The sequence below is a fragment of the Crocuta crocuta genome, unplaced genomic scaffold (assembly GCF_008692635.1).
Source record: "Crocuta crocuta isolate KB4526 unplaced genomic scaffold, BGI_CrCroc_1.0 scaffold197, whole genome shotgun sequence".
Lineage (NCBI taxonomy): Eukaryota > Metazoa > Chordata > Mammalia > Carnivora > Hyaenidae > Crocuta > Crocuta crocuta.
In genome coordinates, this window is record NW_027532002.1 from 12234989 (window position 1) to 12257260 (window position 22272).

General features: G+C 40.7%; 1 long non-coding RNA gene across 1 annotated transcript in view; it reads right to left on the minus strand.

Moving 5' to 3' along the window:
- LOC144241019 (uncharacterized) overlaps positions 1-22272 on the minus strand; it is a 36010-nt gene that overhangs the window by 4213 nt on the left and 9525 nt on the right. Inside the window, exon 4 of the long non-coding RNA XR_013337939.1 lies at positions 15381-15499. This is a non-coding gene — a long non-coding RNA (uncharacterized LOC144241019). The remainder of the gene's footprint in view (positions 1-15380; positions 15500-22272) is intronic.

Below are 22272 nucleotides of genomic sequence, written 5' to 3' on the forward strand. Positions count from 1 at the left end.
TCGAGGCCCTGAACTGTCAGCACAGAGCCCTACAGGGGGCTCAAACTTGTGAACCATGAGATCATGAGCTGAGCTGAAGATGGACACTTAATCAACTGAGCCACCCAGGCACCTCTTCCTCAGTCTTTAAAAATCCTTTTCTTCCCTCCCCTTTTCTGTCATCCAAGTTGTTGGTATTGAGAATATTCCATACCAAGCACTGTGGTGAAGGAAAGTTAAAATGGTTTATGTCTTCAAGGAGCCCGCATTCTAATAGGACACATACTCAACTGTTATGTAATGTAAGGTGAAGATGCTCCAGCAAAGAGGTGGATTATGTTTCAGGCAACTTTTATTTAAAAAAAGGTATAGGAACGTGAGCTCCTTTGTTTTCTTCTTCAAACAGTGGGGATAAAATTAGATAATTTTAGGGGCCCGTGGGTGGCTCAGTCGGTTGAGTGTCCAACTCGGGTCATCATCTTAACAATTCGTGGGTTCCAGCACCACGTCAGGCTCTGTGCTGACAAGTCACAGCCTGGCGCCTGCTTCGAATTCTGTGTCTCCCTCTCTGCCCTTCCTCCCTCTCTCCTTCTCCCTCTCTCTCTCAAAATAAATAAACATGAAAATAGATTATTTTAATCTATGTAATAGACTGATGGAATCTATGGGATTGAAGTAGCTTCAGGTATCTTTATTTTTTAAGGATTTTGTTTTTAAACAATCACTGTACCCACCATTGGGGCTCAGACACACAACCCCAAGATCAAGAGTCACACACTCCACCAACTGAGCCAGCCAGGTGCCCCTATTAAAAAGCTTTTTTGGGGGCTTCTGGGTGGCTCAGTTAAGCGTCCAACTTCGGCTCAGGTCATGATCCAGCGGTTCGTGGGTTCAAGCCCCATGTCAGGCTCTGTACTCACAGCTCAGAGCCTGGAGCCTGTTTTGGCTTCTGTCTGTCTCTCTCTCTCTCTCTCTCTCTCTCTCTCTCTCTCTGTCCCCCCACCCCATCTCTCAAAAATATTGTAAAAATTAAAAAAAAAACCTTTTCAAAATGTCATTTTAACAGTTTTTGCCAATAAAGAATAGCCGGAGATCGAAGCAATATCTTGCCGGTTCCTAGAGAAATTTAGTTCTCGTGTGCACAGAGCCTGATGCGGGGCTCAAACTCATGAACCTGAGATCATGGCCTTAACCAAGACCGAGTTTAACCAATTGACCCACCCAGGTGCCCTTAAGCACGGTTATTAGAAGACTTGGAATTGCCCTAAAGAGAACATTAATCTGTTGACTGTAAAAGTACTTTAAAGATTCAAGCAGCGTATCCCCAACAAAAATGAAAACATTAGCCACAGTCTGTTAGAGAATAACCGTGTGAAGAGACAGTAAATATCAGAAACAAAACATGTAGATGTTATATACATGCTAATGGGAAGGAGAATATGGGAGTTTAAGCAGGCTTTCTGAGGTGAAATTTTAAGTAGAATCTAAGGGTGATGAGGGAGACTTGTGGGTACCTGAAGGAAGAACATATTAGGTACAGGGAATAGCAAATGTAATGGCCCTGAGCCAGTAGCCAACCAAAATGTTGGAGAAGGAAGTCAGAGAGGACAAAGATGATGACCAAGGCCTGGGTGCTGCTGGCGAGACGGAGAGGTTGGGAGGTGTGGTTTCAACAGTCAAGAGGCAAATTCCTTTAAAGAAAGGGGAACTTCTTTCAGAAGTCGTGCTTGGATGTAATGTTATGTATTAAATACTAGGCCTGGAGCCTGCTTCGGATTCTGTATCTCCTTCTCTCTCTGACCCTCCCCTGCTCACACTCTCTCTTTCAGAAATAAACATTAAAAATTAAAGAAAAAAAAAAAAGGTTTAGGAGGACCTGGCTGGCTCCGTCAATAGAGCATGAGACTCAATCTCTGGGTTGTGAGTTCAAGCCCCACGTTGGGTGTAAAGATTACTTAAAAATATTTTTTTTTAATTTTTTATTTCTGAGATAGTATGAACAGGGGAGGGTCAGAGAGAGAGGGAGACACAGAATCTGAAGCAGGCTCCAGGCTCTGAGCTGGCAGCACAGAGCCTGACGTGGGGCTTGAACCCAGAAACTGTGAGATCGTGACCTGAGCCGAAGTTGGATGCTTAACAGACTGAGCCACCCAGGCGGCCCTTAAGAATTTTGTCTTGGGGGCGCCTGAGTGGCTCAGTTGGTTAAGCGTCCAACTTCGGCTTAGGTCATGATCTCACGGTTCGTGGGTTTGAGCCCTGCGTCAGCTCTGTGCTGACAGCTAGCTCAGCCTGGAGCCTGCTTCAGATTCTGTGTCTCCCTCTGTCTCTGACCTTCCGCTGTTCATGCTGTCTCTCTCTCAGAAATAAAACATAAAAAAAGGGCCGCCTGGGTGGCTTGGTTAAGTATCCACTCTTAATTCAGCTCAGGTCATGATCTCACAGTGGGATTGAGCCCTACATCGGGCTCTGTGCTGGCACCTGGGTGGCTCAGTTGGTTAAAAGTGTCTGATGACTTCGGCTTGGATCATGATCTCCTAGTTGGGGAGTTTGAGCCCTGCATCAGGTGCCACACTGATGGTGTAGAACTTGCTTGGGATTCTCTCTCCCTCTCTCTGCCCCTTCTGTGTACTCTGTCACTCAGAAATAAACTTAAAAAAAAAAAAACTTAACCCCAATGTCAAACTTCATGCTTTGGGTATATGAATTTTCTTTCTTCCCATCCAAGTAATTAAAATTAAATACATTGAATGATGATCAAAATCTGCATTTTTGTGCTATGAGTATACATTGGAAGGTAAGATGAGGGTACCTGGGTAGCTTACTGCATTGAGTATCTGACTTTTGATCTCAGCTTAGTTCATGATCTGCTTTTGTGGGATCTAGCCCCACATCACGCTCTGCACTGACAGCGTGGAGTCTGCTTTGGATTCTCTCTCTTCCTCTCTGCTCCTCCCCAGCTTAGGCTAGGAAGCCCTGACTTCCTCTCTTTCTTCCCCCCGCCCCCCATATACCATCAATGGGAGTCATGAATATAGACAGCAAGAAAACTAACTTCCAAGAAAGCAAACAGGCATAAGAATAACAAGCTTTGCCAATTTAACCTCCCACCAACAATATAGGAGAGAGAGGTCTTGAAACAATGTGTTGAGATTTTACTAAAGAAAAATAAGTATACTCTGAATTATTTGCACTACAAAATTATTTCAAAATGAAATGACCACGTTACAAAAACCAGCAATGTGGCCAGAAGAACTAATGGAGGAACTCCTCTGGCTCATTAAAGCATGTGACTAGATCTCAGGGTTGTGCATTCAACCCCCACACTGGACATAGAGTTTACCTAAGAGAAAGAGCTAATGAAAACAAAACCACTGGAACTAGGGAGAAAGTAAGACTCAATGATGTTAGGACAAAAATGGATACTATGGAATCCTGTATACTTGAAATGATTCTTCACTAATTCTGTGTACTTGGTAATTGATTCCCAAAAGCCTATCCACTTGAGAAACCCACACGTGGTGTTCATAAAATTTGAAAGAAAGCTGTTGCTTAACACAATCCAGTCATGAGTCTCAATGGTATGCTGTCCTGTGCAGTTTACATATGTCTCTAATGCTAATTTAATCCAGGGATAAACTTTTATGGCATAATTTTCAGGCTTATACAAATACTGCTTCTTTGTGTTTCAATCTGAGAGGATACTCTCGATGCAGAAATGTAACTGTCAAGATACATGGAACAGTGAATTGAGGATAAAATTGACAAACTTGGAAAAATTGAGACTATCAAAAAGAGGGCTTAGGAGCATCTGGCTGCCTCATGAGGTTGGTTGACCCCGTGGCTCTTGATGTCAGGGTTGTGGGTTCAAGCCCCATGTTAGGCATGGAGCTTACTTTAAAAATGTTTAAAAAGGGGGCCTAAGTAGGCTATCCACCCCCCTCAGAGGGGAGCGTTAACACATGGGTACAGGTGCTACAGTTTCGTAACAGTGGGACTCTGATCACTTTGAGAAAATTTAAAGTATGTATAGAGGGAACACTGGAGTGTCAGTGTTCAATTTGTATAGTTTTGGTTGGATAAGATGAAAAGGCTGGAGACGGATAGTAGTGAAGTTTGCACAGTGTGAATGTACTTAATGCCATAGATCTGCACACTGTTAACAAATGGTAAACACCTAGGGAGTGCCTGGGGTGGCTCAGTTAAGTGGTCAACTTCGGCTCAGATCATGATCTCACAGCTCGTGAGTTCGAGCCCCACATCGGGCTCTGCACTGGCAGTGCAGAACCTGCTTGGGATTCTCTCTCTGCCCTTCCCCTACTTGTGCAGTCTCTCTCGAAATAAACTTCAAAAAAAATGGTAAAAGTGTGTAGCTTGCCACGCACACATAGTAAAAAACTGAAACTCCCGAAGATAAAGATCCACACATCTCTATTATTTCTCTCTGATGTATCCTGCCATTTGATAGTTGGAAAATGATTAGGTAGCCAATGAGGCATGAAGTTTGCACATGCTTGGTGCCTAGAATGGTGACTGGTATGGAGTAAGTGCCCAATAAATGTTTTTATGAATTGATGAGAATAGTAACATGGGGAAAAGATTGGTAGGGTCCATAAGCTGAATTCCCAATCAGAAGGTTCCATCAAGTTAGGGGCACCTGGGTGTTTCAGTTGGTTCAATGTCCAACTTCAGCTCAGGTCATGATCTCACAGTTCATGAGTTCCAGCCCTGCATCAGGCTGTGTGCTGACAGTTCAGAGTCTGGAGCCTGCTTTGGATTCTGTGTCTCCTTCTCTGCCCCTCCCCTGCTCACACACTGTCTGTCTCAAAAATAAACATTAAAAAATTTTTTTCAGGGGCACCTAGGTGGCTCAGTCAGCTGAGTGCCCAATTTTCACTCAGGTCATGATCTCTCAGGCCATGAGTTCAAGCCCCACATCGGGGCTACAGCCTGGAGCCTGCTTCAAATTCTGTGTCTCCTCTCTCTACCCCTCCCCCGCTTGCACTGTTTCTTTCTCAAAAATTAACATTAAGAAAAAAATTTTTTAATTAAAGTGGGTGCCTGGGTGGCTCAGTCGGTTAAACGTCAGACTTCGGCTCAGGTCATGATCTCACAGTTTATGGGTTCAAGCCCTGCGTTGGGCTCTGTGCTGACAGCTAGCTCAGAGCCTGAAGCCTGTTTGAGATTCTGTGTCTCCCTCTCTCTCTGACCCTCCCCAACTCATGCTGTCTCTCTCATAAATAAATAAAAAACATTAAAAAATTAATAAAAAAAGTTTCATCAATTGAGTTAAAGAGCTAAAGCATAGAAGGAATATACAGAAGAGGTCTAGGCTGAAAGTATATTCAATCATTATGACCCCAAAGAAAGAATCGATTTTATTATAAACCTGTCTAATACAGGAAGAGAAATGACAATTTAACAATTATATAAAGGATTGAGTGTTTAAGTCACCTTGAAAGTTCATTTGTATGGAACACTGAGATCCCTGATGTCAGATAAGTAAAGCATTCTGGTATTTACAAAATCAAATGCAGAGAAGTCAGTGGAAATTTTTTTTTTTTTTTAATTTTTTTAGGGGCGCCTGAGTGGCTCAATCGGTTAAGCATCCGACTTCGGCTCAGGTCATGATCTCACGGTTCGTGGGTTCAAGCCCTGCATTGGGCTCTGTGCTGACAGCTAGCTCAGAGCCTGGAGTCTGCTTCAGATTCTGTGTCTCTCTCTCTCTCTGATCCTCCCCTGTTGTCTCTCTGTCAGAAATAAATAAAAACATTTAAAAAATTTTTTAATAAAAAATATTTTTTTAATGTTTATTTTTGAGAGAGCGCAAGCAAGTAGGGGAGGGGCATAGAGAGAGGGAGACCCAAAACCCAACGTGGGCTCCAGGCTCCAAGCTGTCAGCACAGAGCCCGAAGCAGGACTCGAAGTCACAGTCCGTAAGATCATGACCTGAGCTGAAGTCAGACATTTAACCAACTGAGAGCCAAGGCACCCCTTTGAAAATTTTTTTTAATGTTTATTTTTGAGAGAGGGACAGAGAGCACAAGCAGGAAAGAGGCAAAAAGAGAGGGCTCTGGGCTGACAGCCTGATGAGCTCTGAACTCTGAACCAAGAGGTTCAGACCTGAACTGAAATCCAACACTCAACTGACTGAGCTACCCAGGCACCCCCAAAATGTTCTTTTTTGAAACAAAGACACGAATTTTGGTTTCCAAGTACTGTATATTAACAATTTTTTAAAATTTTTTTAATGTTTTTTATTTATTTCTGAGAGAGAGAGAGAGAGAGACAATGTGAACAGGGGAGGGTCAGAGAGAGAGGGAGACACAGAATCTGAACCAGGCTCCAGGCTCTGAGCTGTCAGCACAGAGGCCGACGCGGGGCTCAAACCCACAAACCATGAGATCATGACCTGAGCCCAAGTTGGACGCTCAACTGACTGAGCCATCTAGGCGCCCCATATTAAGGATTATTTTCAAGGGGGCACCTGGCTGGCTCAGTTGGTAGCATATGTGACTCTTGATCTCAAGGTTGTGAGTTTGAGCCCCACATTGGGAGTAAAAATTACTTAAATCTTTCAAAAAATAATTATTTTCAGGGCACCTGGGTGGTTCAGCCAGTTGAACATCTGACTTTTGGTTTCGGCTCACGTGATTTCACAGGTTGTGCCCTGCATGGGACTCCATGCTGGTGGGGAAGAGCCTGCTTGTGATTCTCTCCCTCTCTGCTCTCACTCTCAAAATGAATAAACTTTAAAAACATTATTTTCGGGGTGTCTGGCTGGTTCAGTTGGTAGAGCATAAGATTCTTGATCATGGGGTTTGTAAGGTCAAGCCCCACATTGAGTGTAGCGATTGCTTTAAAAAAATAAAAATATTTTTAAAAAGTTATTTTNATAAAAAATAAAAAGTTATTTTCACTAACTTCTTTGCAAAGGCATACATGTACTTGTAACTAAACGTTTAATACAGGATAAAAACATATCGTTTATATGCTCTGGTTCCTTGGGATTTAGTGTTTTCCCTTTTTTAAAAAATACTTTTTTAAATGTTTATTTACTTCTGAGAGAAAGAACACAAGAGCGTTAAGGCAGAGAGAGAGGGGGGGACAGAGGATGTGAAGCAGGCTCTGAGCGAGCACAATGTAGACCTTGAATCCACGAACCGCAACATCATGACCTGAGCCTAAGTCGGACATTCAACTGACAGCCACCCAGGCACCCCTACCTTTTTTTTTTTTTTTAAAGTATTTATTTTGAGGCTGGGAGGGGCAGAGAGAGAGGGAGAGTCTCAGGCTCCACACGTCAGCACAGAGCTTAATGGGAGCTCAAACCCACATACCATGAGATTATGACCAGAGCAGAAATCAAGAGTTGGACGCTTAACTGACTGAGCCACCCAGACACCCCTAGGGTTTACACTTTTTTAAATACCATAAAATTTTTTTAACTTTATTTATTTTTAAGTCCTCTCTATACCCAACATGGGGCCCAAACTCACGACTCTGAGATTGAGTTGAACACCAACTGAACCAGCCAGCTGCTCCATTAATACCATAAATTTAAGTATAAGACATGAAAAAATATTTGTTGTTTTCTATACATGGATCCTGAACCCATCTGTACACTACTGAATGGGAAGCTTGATAAACAATACAGTATAAATCCCAAGTTTATATATACATTTAAATGGAGTTTCAGAATGCTCTGCTACATTCATTAAGGTGCTGTCTTAAATTCCAGCAGACATTCAGATATAGAAAATTCTAACAGCCCACATTTGGCATCATACTTTGGAAAATATAGAATGGGAAGCAGAATGCAGTAGGGCAGCATGGCATTCCACAAGTTCATGTAATAGTCCACACAGCAGTACAACTTGGTGCAAGATGATGAAATCCACATCTTGTGCAGCACCTGGATGGCTCAGGTCACGATCTCTTTGTTCTTGAGTTAGAGCCCCCAGTTGGGCTCTGCACTGACAGCACGAAGCCTAAGGGGCGGGGGTGGGGGGGTCCCTGGGTAGCTCAGGTGACTTTGGCTCACGTCATGTGCTCACAGTTCATCGGTTCGAGGCTGTGTTGGGCTCTGAGCTAACAGCTCAGAGCTTGGAGCCTGCTTCTAATTCTGTGTCTCCCTCTCTCTCAGCCCCTCCCTCACTTGTGCTCTGTCTCTCTTTGCCTCTCAAAAATAAACATTTAAAAAAATTTAAAATGGAGCACCTGGGTGGCTCAATTGGTTGAGTGTCCCACTTCAGTTCAAGTCATGATCTTGTGGTCCATGGGTTCAAGCCCCATGCCAGGCTCTGTGTTGACAGTTTGGAGCCTGGAGGCTGCTTCGAATTCTGTGTCTCCCTTTCTCTCTGTCTCCCTGTTCATGCTGTGTGTGTGTCTCTTTCTCAAAAATAAAGATTGAGGGGCGCCTGGGTGGCTTAGTCGGTTAAGTGTCCGACTTCCGCTTAGGTTATGATCTCGCTGTTCGTGAGTTTGAGCCCCACATCGGGCTCTGTGCTGACTGCCAGCTCAGAGCCTGGATTCTGTTTCAGTCTGTGACTCCCTCTCTCTCTGACCCTCCCCTGTTCACGCTGTCTCTCTCTCTCCTAGAAATAAATAAAAAAATATTTAAAATAATAATAATAAAAAAAGATTGAAATAATTTTAAAAAATTTTTCTTAATGTTTGTTCATTTTTGAGAGAGAGAGTGAGGAGAGACAAAGCACAGGCAGGGGAGGGGCAGAGAGGGAGGGAGACACAGAATCCAAAGCAGGCAGGCTCCAGCCTTGAGCTGTCAGCACAGAACCCAACACAGGGCTCAAATCCACGGACTGTGAGATCGTGATCTGAGCCAAAGTCAGATGCTTAACTGACTGAGCCACCCAGGCGCCCTCCCCCTAATGTTGTTTTTTTTTTTAATTTAAAGAAAAAAAAGATATCTCTTTTAAAAAAAAAAAAAGGAAGGAAGGAAGGAAATCCACATCCTGCAAGTGCAGGACTCCTGGCTTTGAAAATTTTATGCATTGGTACCCAATATCTCTTGTAACTCCATAGGTATAGCCTCCAAAGTTCCTGGACAATATGCCCTGTTATGTTACTCACTCAGAAGCTTCACAGTACGATGTCCCCATCAGATACAGTTCTGGTCTTAAAGTCCAATTTGCTAATGAGGTCATTTTTGCCACAAGTAAATGTAATAGATTTGACATACTGTAGTTATCAGGATGCCAGAGAAACAAATGCAATGAAAGGTCAAATTCTCATAGGAGGGGGCAGGATTTTTGTTAAAGAAATAGAGTCCAGAATAGATGCAAGTACCTATGAGAATTACATGATAAATGTGACATTTCATTTTGGTAGAAAAAGGACAAAGTATAATTAACTCTTTGGAAGGAAATAAATTTATACCCTTGCCTCATACTACATTAATATAAATTACAGGTGGATTAAATATATAAATATAAAAAATAAAGCTATGAATTAACCATTTGACAACCACAATAGGAATAAGACAAGCAAAACTCTTCAATGGTTTGTAAAACTAGTAGGTATAAGGTTTTTTTCTTTTGAGAGAGAATGTACAAGTGAGCGAGGGGCAGAGAGAGAGAGAAAGAGAGGAGAGAGTGAGAGAGAGAAGCAGGGTCTGAAGTAACCTAAAGCAGGGCTCGAGCTCACCGGGTGTGAGATTCAAACTCACAAACCGTGAAATCATGACCTGAGCTGAAGTCAGAGGCTTAACTGACTAAACCACACCCTGGAGCCCAAAGGTATAAGTTTTAAGGCAAATGAGAAACACATAGTCTGAAAATCTCTCCCTGCAAGCTACTTGCTAATTACAAAGGGGGAAAGTCTGTATAGTTTTACACCAGGGAAACCTGGCAGACGCCCCTTACCTAAGTGAACAAAATTAACATCAGCAGTAGTGGGACTACGGACATCATATGCTTCCTGATGGGATGCACTAAGGACAGTATCACTTGTTCCATTCCATAAAACTATGTAACGACTCCAATCATAAGGAAAACCAGATAACCCCCAGTCAAGAGACATTCTATAAAGTAACTGATCTGTATGCTTCAAAAATCCCAATGTCATGGAAGAGAAAAATTGAGGAAGATTCCAGATTAAAGGAGACTGAAAAGACATGAATGCAAGCCATGATTTGTCTTACTGTTTTGTTTCAAACATATTTTTTTAAAACACAGATATTCTTTTTTATTTTTTAAATGTCTTTTAAATTTATTTTTGAGAGAGAGATAGAGACAGCGTGAGAGGGGAGGGTCAGAGAGAGAGGGAGTCAGAATCCAAAGACAGGCTCCAGGCTCTGCGCGAGCTGTCAGCACAGAGACACGGGGCTCGAACCCACCAACCATGAGATCATGACCTGAGCCGAAGTCGAACACTTAACCAACTGAGCCACCAAGATGCTCCCATTTAAAAATATTTTTGAGGGGCGCCTGGGTGGCTCAGTCGGTTAAGCGTCCGACTTTCGCTTAGGTCATGATCTCGCGGTTCGTGGGTTCGAGCCCCGCGTCGGGCTCTGTGCTGACCGCCAGCTCAGAGCCTGGAGCCTGTTTCAGTCTGTGACTCCCTCTCTCTCTGACCCTCCCCTGCTCACGCTGTCTCTCTCTCTCTCCTAGAAATAAATAAAACATTAAAAAAAATTTAAAAAAAATATTTTTGAGGGGCACCTAGGTCTCGCTTTCTCAAAAATGAATAAATGTTAATAAAAATTTTAAAATATATATTTTTAAATGGTTTAATGTTTTTCACTCAAAGGGATTCATACTATTATTAATCATTATTCTAGTATTTCATAAAATGAGTTTTATTGAAGTATAGTTTACATAAAATCAGTTCACCATATTTAAGTGTACAATACGATTTTTTATTAAATGCATACAGTTAGGGTTACATTAATTTTATAATCTACTTTGACAGTTACAGAGAGCTGTACAGAAACTTTTTCATATCATCAGTGATGCTTAGAACTTCTTTAGTGCTTATCTTATTAATTCTGTGAATCAACTTTCCACATTGAGTTGGTGTGAATAGAATGTTAAATTTAATCTTAAATAAAAGTTAAGTAAATTAAGTCCTTGGTAAATTAAGGGTTACTTTTAGGTAACGGATGTGTCATAACAAAACAAAGTGATAGAAGTGATAACCAAAATTTTATTTAGTAAAATAATTTTCATTCTTTGGCCTCTTAGTCTATAGAGATTTAGTAAAGGTCCTATAATTTCCACAGTAAATTACAATTAGACTTAATTTTAAGGTGTGTGAAGATTGTTAAAAGTTGTTTATTGGATTAAAAGTTGGAAGCTAACACATTTTAAAAACTCACTTCAAGAGTTGAAATAAAGGGGCGGTGCACCTGGGCGGCTCAGTCAGTTAAGAGCCTGCTTAGGAATCTCTCTCTGCCCCTCCCCTGCTCACACTCTTTCTCTCTCAAAATAAATAAACATTTAAAAAAGAAAAAAAAGAAAAGAAAGTACTATTTCAGGGCGCCTGGGTGGCTCAGTCAGTTAAGCGTTGGACTCTTGATTTCGGCTAAGGTCATGGTCTTGCAGTTTGTGAGTTCGAGCCCCGCATTGGGTTCCATGCTGGCAGTGCAGAGCCTGCTTAGAATTCTCTCTTTCTTGGTCTCTCTGCACCTCCCTCTCACCCTCTCTCTCTATTTCAAAAATAAATAAATAAATAAACTTTGAAAAAAAAAAGGACTTTCTAACCAACTGTCAATTGACAAAATTCAATTAACCAGACCACTCCAACAGATTATCCAAACTTTACTAAGTCTTAACATCAATGTTCATAGAAATGGGCCTAAATTTGAGTTGAAGTTACATTGATATTATATAGTAATCCAAATCTGAATTGGGCATTTAGATTTAGAATCATCAGTCATCTCTTGAGCAACAGAATACTAATAATACATTTAAAAACCTAATTGACATTTTAGATTATTAATGCATCTTAGAATATACCAAAACATTTATTTTTTTACTTAATAATAGCCAAACTAGTATGAAAAGGTTGGTCTTAAATTTAAATAACCACTTTCAGGAATATACTTTAGATATACATGCATGTGGGCATGTATACATGAATATTCACAAATACGTATAAAAATGTTTATATGTATAAAATATGTATAGCATTCCTTATTGATGCAACTTAGAAGTCCATCAACAGGAGACTAGTAAAATCATATCATGGCAATCCATTCAGTGGAATAATGATATTAAAACTTGCAAAAGAGGGGCACCTGGGAGGCTCAGTCAGTTAAGTGTCTGACTCTTGATTTTGGGTCTACTCATGATCTCACCATTAGTGAGTTTGAGCACCATGTCAAACTCCATGCTCACAGCACACAACCTGCTTGGGATTCTCTCTCCCCCATCTCTCTCCACCCCTCCCCCACTTGCATGAGCACTTTCTTTCTCTCAAAATAAATACATTTAAACAAAAAGAAAATAGACTGATTATTATTTTTTTAAAAAAAAATTGCAGGAGCGCTTGGGTGACTCAGGTGGTTAAGCATCCAACTTCAGCTCAGGTCATGATCTCTCTGTATGAGTTCGAGCCTTGCATTGGGCTCTGTGCTGCCAGCTCAGAGCCTGGAACTTGCTTCAGATTCTGTGTCTCCCTCTCTCTCTGTCCCTTCCCCATTCATATTCTGTCTTTCTCTCAAATATAAACATTAAAAAAAAACTTGCAAAAGAAAAACACTTAAAAAATGATATAATCTAAGGCACCTGAGTGGCTCAGTCTATGGAGCCTGTGACTCTTAGTCTCAGGGTTGAGAATTCAAGCCCCATGCTGGGTATGGGACCTAGTTAAAAACAAAAACAAAAACCAGATACATAAATAAACACTAAACATTTTTTTTAAAGTTTTTTAATGTTTTCATTTATTTCTGAGAGAGAGAGAGAGAGAGAGAGAGAGAGACAGCATGAGCAGGGGAGGGGCAGAGAGAGAGGGAGATACAGAATCTGAAGCAGGATCCAGGCTCTGAGCTGTCAGCACAGAGCCCGATGACGGCCTCCAACCCACGAACTGTGAGATCATGACCTGAGCCGAAGTCGGACGCTTAACCGACTGAGTCACCCAGGTGCCCCTAAACATTTTTTTTAAAGGGGCACCTGGGTGGCTCAGTCTTTTAAGCGTCTGACTCTTGTTTTCAGCTCAGGTCATCATCTCACAGTTCGTGAGTTCAAGCCCTGCAAGTATGAAGCCTGCTTGGGGTACTCTCTCCCTCTCTGACCCTCCCCTGCTCATGCTGTCTCTCTCTCAAAAATAAATAAAACATTCAAAAAAATAATAAATATAAACAGATAAATAGATAAATAAAAATCAATGTTTGTTGTCTATTTAAAATAATTTAAACAGGGGCGCCTGGGTGGCTTAGTCGGTTAAGTGTCCGACTTTCGCTTAGGTCATGATCTCGTGGTTCTTGGGTTCGAGCCCCGCGTCGGGCTCTGTGCTGACTGCCAGCTCAGAGCCTGGAGCCTGTTTCAGTCTGTGATTCCCTCTCTCTCTGGCCCTCCCCTGCTCACACTGTCTCTCTCTCTCTCTCTCTCTCTCCTAGAAATAAATAAAACATTAAAAAAAATTTAAAATAATTTAAACAGGGGTGCCTGGGTGGCTCAGTTGGTTGACCATCCTTCAGCTCAGGTCAGGAGTTCGAGCCCTTCATCGGGCTCTGTGCTGTCAGCTCAGTGCCTGCTTGGGATCATTTGTCCCTCTCCCTCTCTGCACCTCCCCCACTCATGCTTTCTCTCTCTCAAAAATAAACATTTAAAAAAGAAAATAAAAATAAAATCCCCTTTAGAACAAGATACCCCTCTCTCTCTCTGACCCTCCCCTGCTCATGCTGTCTGTCTCTCTCTCTTTCCTAGAAATTAAAAAAAAAAAAAAATTTTAGAACAAGATACTCCTTAGATTAGGTAGTTTAAGGAAATGAGTCTTCACCTAGGGTCCATGGCTAGGAATAATGGATGAACTTTAGACAAACTGTGAACCTTTTGAGTATACATTCAGAACTAGATGTGTTTGTAATGTGTGGATATTTTTCTAAATAGCTTAATACTCCTATTAGATTTTTAAAAAGCATTCCTAACTCTCCCAAAATAAAAAATCATGGTCTTTTAGGAGAACAGAATTGAAGCTATGTTTTGGTTTAAAAATCATGAGTGGGGTCATCTGGGTGGCTCAGTCAGTTAAGCGTCCGACTTGAGCTCAGGTCATGATCTCATGGTTTGTGGGTTCGAGCCCCGCATCAGGCTCTGTGCTGACAGCTTGGAGCCTGGAGCCTGGTTCAGATTCTGTGCCTCCCTCTCTCTCTGCCCCTCCCCTGTTTGCACTCTGTCTCTCTCGCTCTCAAAAATAAATAACCATTAAAAAAAATCGTGAATGGAAATAATGGATGTTGGGAACCCATATTTTTCATTGTGAGAAAAGAAAGAAAGAAAAATGGAATAAGGGAAGGTGAGGAAAATCTCTGTTGGTAGGACTTGAACTGGAAGTGTCAGCTGATGCTTTCTTATATTAAAATATGTTTCCTCAGGCACCTGGGTGGCTTAGTCAGTTAAGTGTCTGACTCTTGATTTTGATTTTTCTCAGATCATGATGTCACAGTTCATGTGATGGAGCCCTACGTTCAGCTGATGGTGCAAAGCCTGTTTGGGATTTCGGGATTCTCTCTCCCTCTCACTCTGCCCTTCCCCACTCACACACCTGCTCTCTCTCTTTCTCTCTCTTTCTCTCTCAAAATAAATAAACATTAAAAAAATGTTTCCTGTTATTAGTATTTCCCTCCCTCCATAGAAACAGAAAGCTTAAACAGACCAATTTCTAGAAGAAATAGATAAATTTATTTAAAAATGAACCCAGGAAAAGACATTGATTCCTTTTGGTAAATTATTCTTTCAGATCTTATGTAAGTATAAATTTATTTAAACAAAAACTAAATTCGGCACCTAGGTGGCTCAGTTGGTTAAGTGCCAGACTTCAGCTCACGTCCAGATCTCACGGTTCATGGGTTTGAGCCATGCATCAGACTCTGTGCTGACAGCTCAGAGCCTGGAGCCTGCTTCTGATTGTGTCTCCCTCTCTCTCCACTCCTTCCCCACTCGCACTCTGTCTCTCTCTCACAAATAAATAAACATTAAAAAAAAACCCAAACCTAAAATGGGGGCATCTGGCTTGCTCACTCAGTCAGTAGAGCATGCAACCCTTGATCTGGGGGTCATGAATTTAAGCCCCATGTTAGGGGCAGAATTTACTTTAAAAAAAGAAAGAAGAAAAACTTAAATGTTAAAATATTTCAAAAGTATCATTTGAAAAAGGAGAGCACTGTGGTGAAAGCATATTCAATAATAATTAACAAAACACTGGAAAAAAAATCTTACCTTTAAGATAAGAATGATCCTGAGTTTAGGCACCAAAATCTCAAGGAGACCACATGTGTTGTTCCACTATTGGGGATGCTAGACTGGATTACTTTGCCAATGTGGTGACTGCCAGGTCTCTGCATTGTAAAATAAGTAAATAAATAAAATAATAAAATAAATTCTTTTTTCTTTTAAAGAAAGGAATGAGTGGCCCAATTCCTCCAAAAACACTTCTACAATGGGGCAGCTTAGATGGTAGAGCATGTGACTCTTGAATCCCAAGTTGTGAGCTCAAGACTCATGCTGGGCATGCAGCCTACTTAAAACGAAAAAAAAAGAAAAGAACATTTCTAGGGGCACCTGGGTGGCTCAGTCGGTTAAGCATCCAATTTCGGCTCAGGCCATGATCTCATGGTTTGTGAGTTCAAGCCCCGAGTTGGGCTCTGTGCTGACAGCTCAGAACCTGGAGCCTGCTTCAGATTCTGTGTGGCCTTCTTTCTCTCTGGACCTTCCCCCGCTTGTGCTCTCTGTCTCTCTATCTCAAAAATAAACATTTGAAAAAAATGAAATAAAAATAAGAACATTTCTTTCTTTCATTTTGTTTTTTAATGATTGTTTATTTTTGAGAAAGAGAGAGAGAGAGCATGAGCGAGGGAGGGGCAGCGAGAAAGAAGGAGACACAGAATCCTAAACAGGCTCCAGGTTCCTAGTTGTCAGCATAGAGCCCAACGCGGGCCTCAAACCCACAAAGTGTGAGATCATGACCTGAGCGAAGTTGGGTGCTTAACTGACTGGGCCACCCAGTTGCCTCAAAATAAGAACATTTCTGTAATGTATGTCTTATGAATTATTACTCCTGGGCTTGTTAGCACATGGAATATCACTTAGCTAACTACAGTGCAAGTAGGCTTAGAATACTTTTAAGCAGATAATCCTTTGGAAAACAAATTATGGAATCATATTGTAAGAAAAATGAAACTAGTATCATATTGTTTAGTGCATAAACAGAAAAGTTAAAAAGACTTTGAAGTTAAAAAGATTTTGAAAGATTACCCATAAGATAAAGCTATAACATACTAGACAGGAATACATTAGTTGACCTTAGATAGCACTGTGTCCCATTACTGAACACTCTAGGTATTCTCAAGATCTAGTTTCACTAGTTTTGATTTTTTTTAAAACTTTGAGTAGAATTAATGTTTCATTTTATAGGCAGTAGAATCAGAAGAAGAAATGATATTCAAGGGTCCATGAAATAGGTTTGCTCCCTCTCTCCTTAAAACTGATGCTTAGATAGGGTTTCGTCTTGATGATGGAATGTTCTGGAACTAAATAGTGGTGATAGTCACAAGACATATTGGATGTACTAAATGCCACTGAATTGTACATTTTAATATGTACATTTATTTTTCTTAAAGATTTTAAGTAATCTCTACACCCACCGTGGGGCTCAAACTCACAACTCTGAGATCAAGAGTCACATGGTCTATCAACTAAGCCAACCAGGCACACCTAACATGTACATTTTAATATGATCAAAATGGTGAATTAAAAAAATTTTTATTGTTTATTTTTTTGAGAGAAAGAGAGAAACAGAGCACCAGTGGGGGGAGGGACAGAGACCAAAGGAAACACAGACTCTGAAGCAGGCTCCAGGCTCTGAGCTGTCAGCACAGAGCCTGACATGGGGCTCAAACCCACGGGCCATGAGATCATGACCTGAGCCNGATTTTTTTTTTTTAAGTAGGCTTCACATTGGGGTGCCTGGGTGGCTCAGTCAATTAAGCATCCGACTTCAGCTCAGGTCATGATCTCATGGGCCGTGGGTTTGAGACCCACATCAGGCTCAGTGCTGGCGGCTGGCTTGGAGCCTGGAGCCTGCTTCGGATTCTGTGTCTCCCTCTCTCTCTGACCCTCCCCTGTTCGCTCTCTCTCTCTCTCAGAAATGAATAAAACATTAGAAAAAAAAAAATAAAGTAGGCTTGACATTCAGCGTAGAGCCCAATTGCAGGGCTTGAATTCTTGACCTGAGCTGATCAAGACCTCAGCTGAAATCAAGAGTCAGACACTTAACTAACTGAGGCACCCATAGGATTTTTCTTTTCTTTTTTCTTTTCTTATCATTTTTATTTTTAGAGAGAGAGAGAACTTGAGGTGGGGAGAGGGGGAGAGAGAGAGAGAAAGAGGAGGGGTGGCTTGATGCCGAAACTCTGGGATCTGACCTGAGTTGAAATAAGAGTTGGATGCTCAACCAACTGAGCCGCCAAGGCGCCCCTGATGCTAGAATTTCTAAAGATTGGTGCCTGAGGACAAAAGTCCACTCACCCCTCCTCTCACCCTTTATATGTGAGGTTTTTGAAAAAAAAATGAGTCCTTCCACAATTATAATTTTATTTTATTATTATTTTTTTTTAAAACAAGGACTTGCCGTTCTTATTTTTTTTTTAATTTTTTTATTATTTTTTATTTATTTCTAGGAGAGAGAGAGACAGCGTGAGCAGGGGAGGGTCAGAGAGAGAGGGAGTCACAGATTGAAACAGGCTCCAGGCTCTGAGCTGGCAGTCAGCACAGAGCCCGACGCGGGGCTCGAACCCACGAACCGCGAGGTCGTGACCCAAGCGAAAGTCGGACGCTTAACCGACTAAGCCACCCAGGCGCCCCCACAATTATAATTTTAGATGCAAATATATTATCCTTAAAATATTCTGCATTTCTTACCAGCAGAATAACCTAATTATGATCTATATCTCTATGTTAGTTGTGACATATGTTTCTCCAAACAATATTTAAATACTAAATGGCAAAACCAAGCAGTAAGGAAAGTCATCCTTGGGTAGCAGTTTCCTGTTTTAGGAGAATCAGTAAAATTTTACAGTTGGTGAGGGCTTTAAAGATCACTTAGTCCAGCCCACTCATTTTCAAATTAGGGAATGGCTAGATAAAATGTGTAAGGCTAAACCTGTATGTGACATCATTTAGGTGAGTCCAATTTGTTTAATCATTAGTAAGAGTAATTAATCATTAGGTAAGAGTATCCTACATCTGGGAATATGACAGTGTGCTGATATAATAATGTCTACTTACTGCTTTAACACACTGGTCAACAATTACCTATTTTTTTCTGCATCCATTTGCTCAAGAACATAAAGAGTGCAAAATAAGCCTCAGCCTAGATAAGGGAGAAGAGGAGGAATGAGGGGCTCTGGCTAAGCCAGTAATCATTACTCTGGAAAGAAACTGATGCAATGTATCGTTTCATTTAAATAGCAGCCTGAAATGGAGCCCAAGAAGCCTGAAATTTACCCACCCTGGGTGATACAAATTACTGAAGAAATCTTTAGAAAACAACTTTTACTTTCACAAAATTATAGTGAATCCATGCCTGGATGTTGAATATTGCTCCAGAAACAATGAAAGGAAGACAGAAGTCTGGGAGAAGGCAACACATGATCAAAGGCATCCATCAATGAATAACTTAAGAGATGAGACTGGGAGAACCAGGATATTATATCTAGAAAGTCAAAATAAGAGGATATATCAAAAAATTGCTGAAAGAAACTGGAGGGACAAGTGTGAACTTGTTCATTAAGTCCTGGTATTTATTAATTTAGTTTTAAATTTGTTATTTATTTATTTTTTAAATATAAGTTATTGTCAAGCTAGCTAACATACACTGTATACACTGTGCTTTGGGCTTCAGGAGTGGATTCCCATGATCCATTGCTTACATATTTAAAATTAGAAAGAATGCTTTCTGTGTTGAGAGATGTTGGGAGGCAGGGGGCATTTTTTTTTTTAATTTTTAAATTTATTTTGAGAGAGACAGAGAGAGCTTGAATGGGGGAGGGATACAGAAAAAGAGAGAGAGAATCCCAAGAAGGTTCCATCCTGCCAGCACAGAGCCCAATGCGGGGCTCGAACCCATGAAACCATGACCTGAGCTGAAACCAAGAGTCAGACACTTAACCAACTCAGCCACCCACGCACCCCAGGGGGAGTTCTTTAGAGAAAATAGAGTGAGCTTCTGGTGGCTCCTCACTGTCAATTTCTGTTATAACAAGAAAAACCAAGAAACCGCTAGGTAACAAAAAATTAAGAAATATTTTATTTGAGGGGTGCCTGGGTGGTTCAGTCAGTTAAGCACCTGACTTCAGCTCAGGTCATGATCTCACAGTTGGTGTCTGTGCTGACAGCTCAGAGCCTGGAGCCTGCTTCAGATTCCGTGTTTCCCTCTCTCTCTGCCCCTCCCCTGTTCACACTCTTTCTCTCAAAAAATAAATAACACTAAAAAATATATTTTATTTGATAGAAATTTTTTATGGGGTGCCTGGCTGGCTCAGCCCATAGAGCATGCAACCTAGAGGCCATGAGTTCAAGCCCCATGTTGAACGTGGAGCTTACTTAAAAATAATAAAAATAAAGAAGTGTTTTATGAAGACACTTTTTTTTTTTAAGAGAAAGAATGCAAGTGGAGCACGGGCAGAGAGAGAGGGGGACAGAGGATCTTTTGCTAACAGCAGAGCGCCCGATGCGGAGCTTTAACTCATGACCTGTGAGATCATGACCTGAGTTGAAAGTTGGATGCTCACCTGACTGAGCCACCCAGGTGCCCCAAGGCACTTTTATTTTTAATGAAGGCACTTTGATATTTTCATTTCAGATATGTTCAAGAAGGGTTTATAGAAATTCCTAAATAAAAGCTTTAAAATGGGCCATTAAGGAAAATTAAGGGCATTTTGGGCACATCACTGACGTTTTTAAGGATTGCATGAATGACATCTATATGCTGCCTCTTAAGGAATAGTGGTCAAGGAACACACTGTATGCATCAATCTCTATTCTCCACAGTGCCCTATACCAAATATTCGTTGAAAAAGTAAGTGAACACTACTGCACCGAATGTTGTTGTTTTCTTTAGTTTGTTTATTTTGAGAGAGAGAGAGCCCATGTCAGTGGGGGAGGAGCAGAGAGAGAAGAGAGAGAGAATCCCAATCCAATACGGGGCTCAAACTCATCAACCCTGAGACCCAAAATCAAGAGTCAGAGGCTTAACCTGACTGAGCCACCCAGGAGCCTCTCAAATGTCTTTTGATGACACTATTAAACAGAGAATTGCAGAGTTAAACAAATCCAGTTCAAAGTATATCCAACACATAAAAGTCTTTACAGAAAAATGAATCTGCCATACACATCATTTTCAGAATGTAGTAATTACACATGTCATTTTTTTTTTCTAGCTAACCAAACATGAAGCCTTATGACATTATACTACTACATTTTGGATGATGCTATTTGACATTGCCCATCAAAAAATAAAAAATGTAAAAATTGGGGTGCCTGGCTGGCTCAGTCGATAAGGCATGCAACAACACTTGATCCTGGGGTCGTGAGTTCAAGCCCCACTTAGGGTGTAGAGATTACATTAAAAAAATGTAAAATGGGGCATCTGGGCGGTTCAGCTAGTTAAATATCTGACTTTGGCTCAGGTCATGATCTCACGGTTCGTGTGTTTGAGCCCCGTGTCAGGCTCTGAGCAGCTTCCTTGGGATTCTGTGTCTCTTTCTCTGCCCCTGCCCCAATCATGCTCTGCCTCTCTCTCTCTCTCTGTCTTTCTCACTCTCTTTCTCTCTCTTAAAAATAAATGAATTAAAAAACATTTAATGTAAAAATTAAGGATTCCATAAAAGTCAAAGCACATATTTCACTATCTGAAAATCATAGCTATTTTAAAGTGGAAAGTAAAATGAGTTTACTGTAACTTCCCAGAACCCCATTTGATAATTTACATGAAGTTTTCAGCAACTTTACTTTTTTAACCCAGGAATTATTGTTTAAGGAGTTTAGATCAGATTGGCTCTTTTTCTGGACATTTCGCCATTTCCTCTTTCATATAGGACTATATCATTAGGACTACATCATAAAAGCTTCATGTTTACTCAGTATATTTTGCCAAATGTGACAAAAATCGTTCATACTAAGCCTCAAAAAAGTTTCCTTTGAATTAAATTCTCTCTAGTCTTATTTTCTTAGTAGTTTCTATATGAATAAACTTCATACTTTATCTGACATGACTGTACTGATAATGAATTATAGTCAAAGATTTTTCATCACCCTTATAAAACTGAAAACTCCAGAGCTCCAGCATATTTTGGTTCAGAATTAGTTTATAATCTCAATCCCACGTAGCTTGTTTTTTCTTTGAAACTGGGTTACCACATGTCTTTTATTATTTTTTTAAATGTTTTATTTGTAAGTAATCTCTATGCCCAATGTGGGGCTTAAACTCACACCCCCAAAATCAAGAGTCACCCACTCCACCAAATGAGCCAGCCAGGCTCCCCCAAATTCATACTTTAAAGTTCTGATATTAGAGGAGAGAGAGATTGTTTCTAGTTTCGAAGATCAGAGAAACCTTTATTGAAAATAATGTTTCAGTTGAGGCCAAACCTTTATGAGTCTAAGCAATAAACAACTGATATATAATTATTTTTAAGTTCATTATATAATAAAACAAGAAGAACAGAAAAAAAGGAGGTAAGTTTAAAATATAAAGTGCACAATATGTCTACTTTTGAATATGTCATGGACATGAAATATTTTCAACCTGAAAAAAAATAACAGCTTAGGAATTAAAAGAAAAAATAACCCCAAATTTGATTGTCTTCCTTGTTTTCAAAGAATTATTAGTTCCTGATTTTAACCATAATGACTTCTCTTATTAAAAACATATTTAAAATTTTGCAGTGGAGGGGCACCTGGGTGGCTCAGTTGGCTAAGCATCTATCTGACTTTGGCTCAGGTCATGATCTCATGGTTCGTGGGTTCGAGCCCCGCATCAGGCTCTGTGCTGACAGCTCAGAGCCTGAGTCTGCTTCCACTTCTGTGTCTCCCTCTTTCTCTGCCCCTCCCC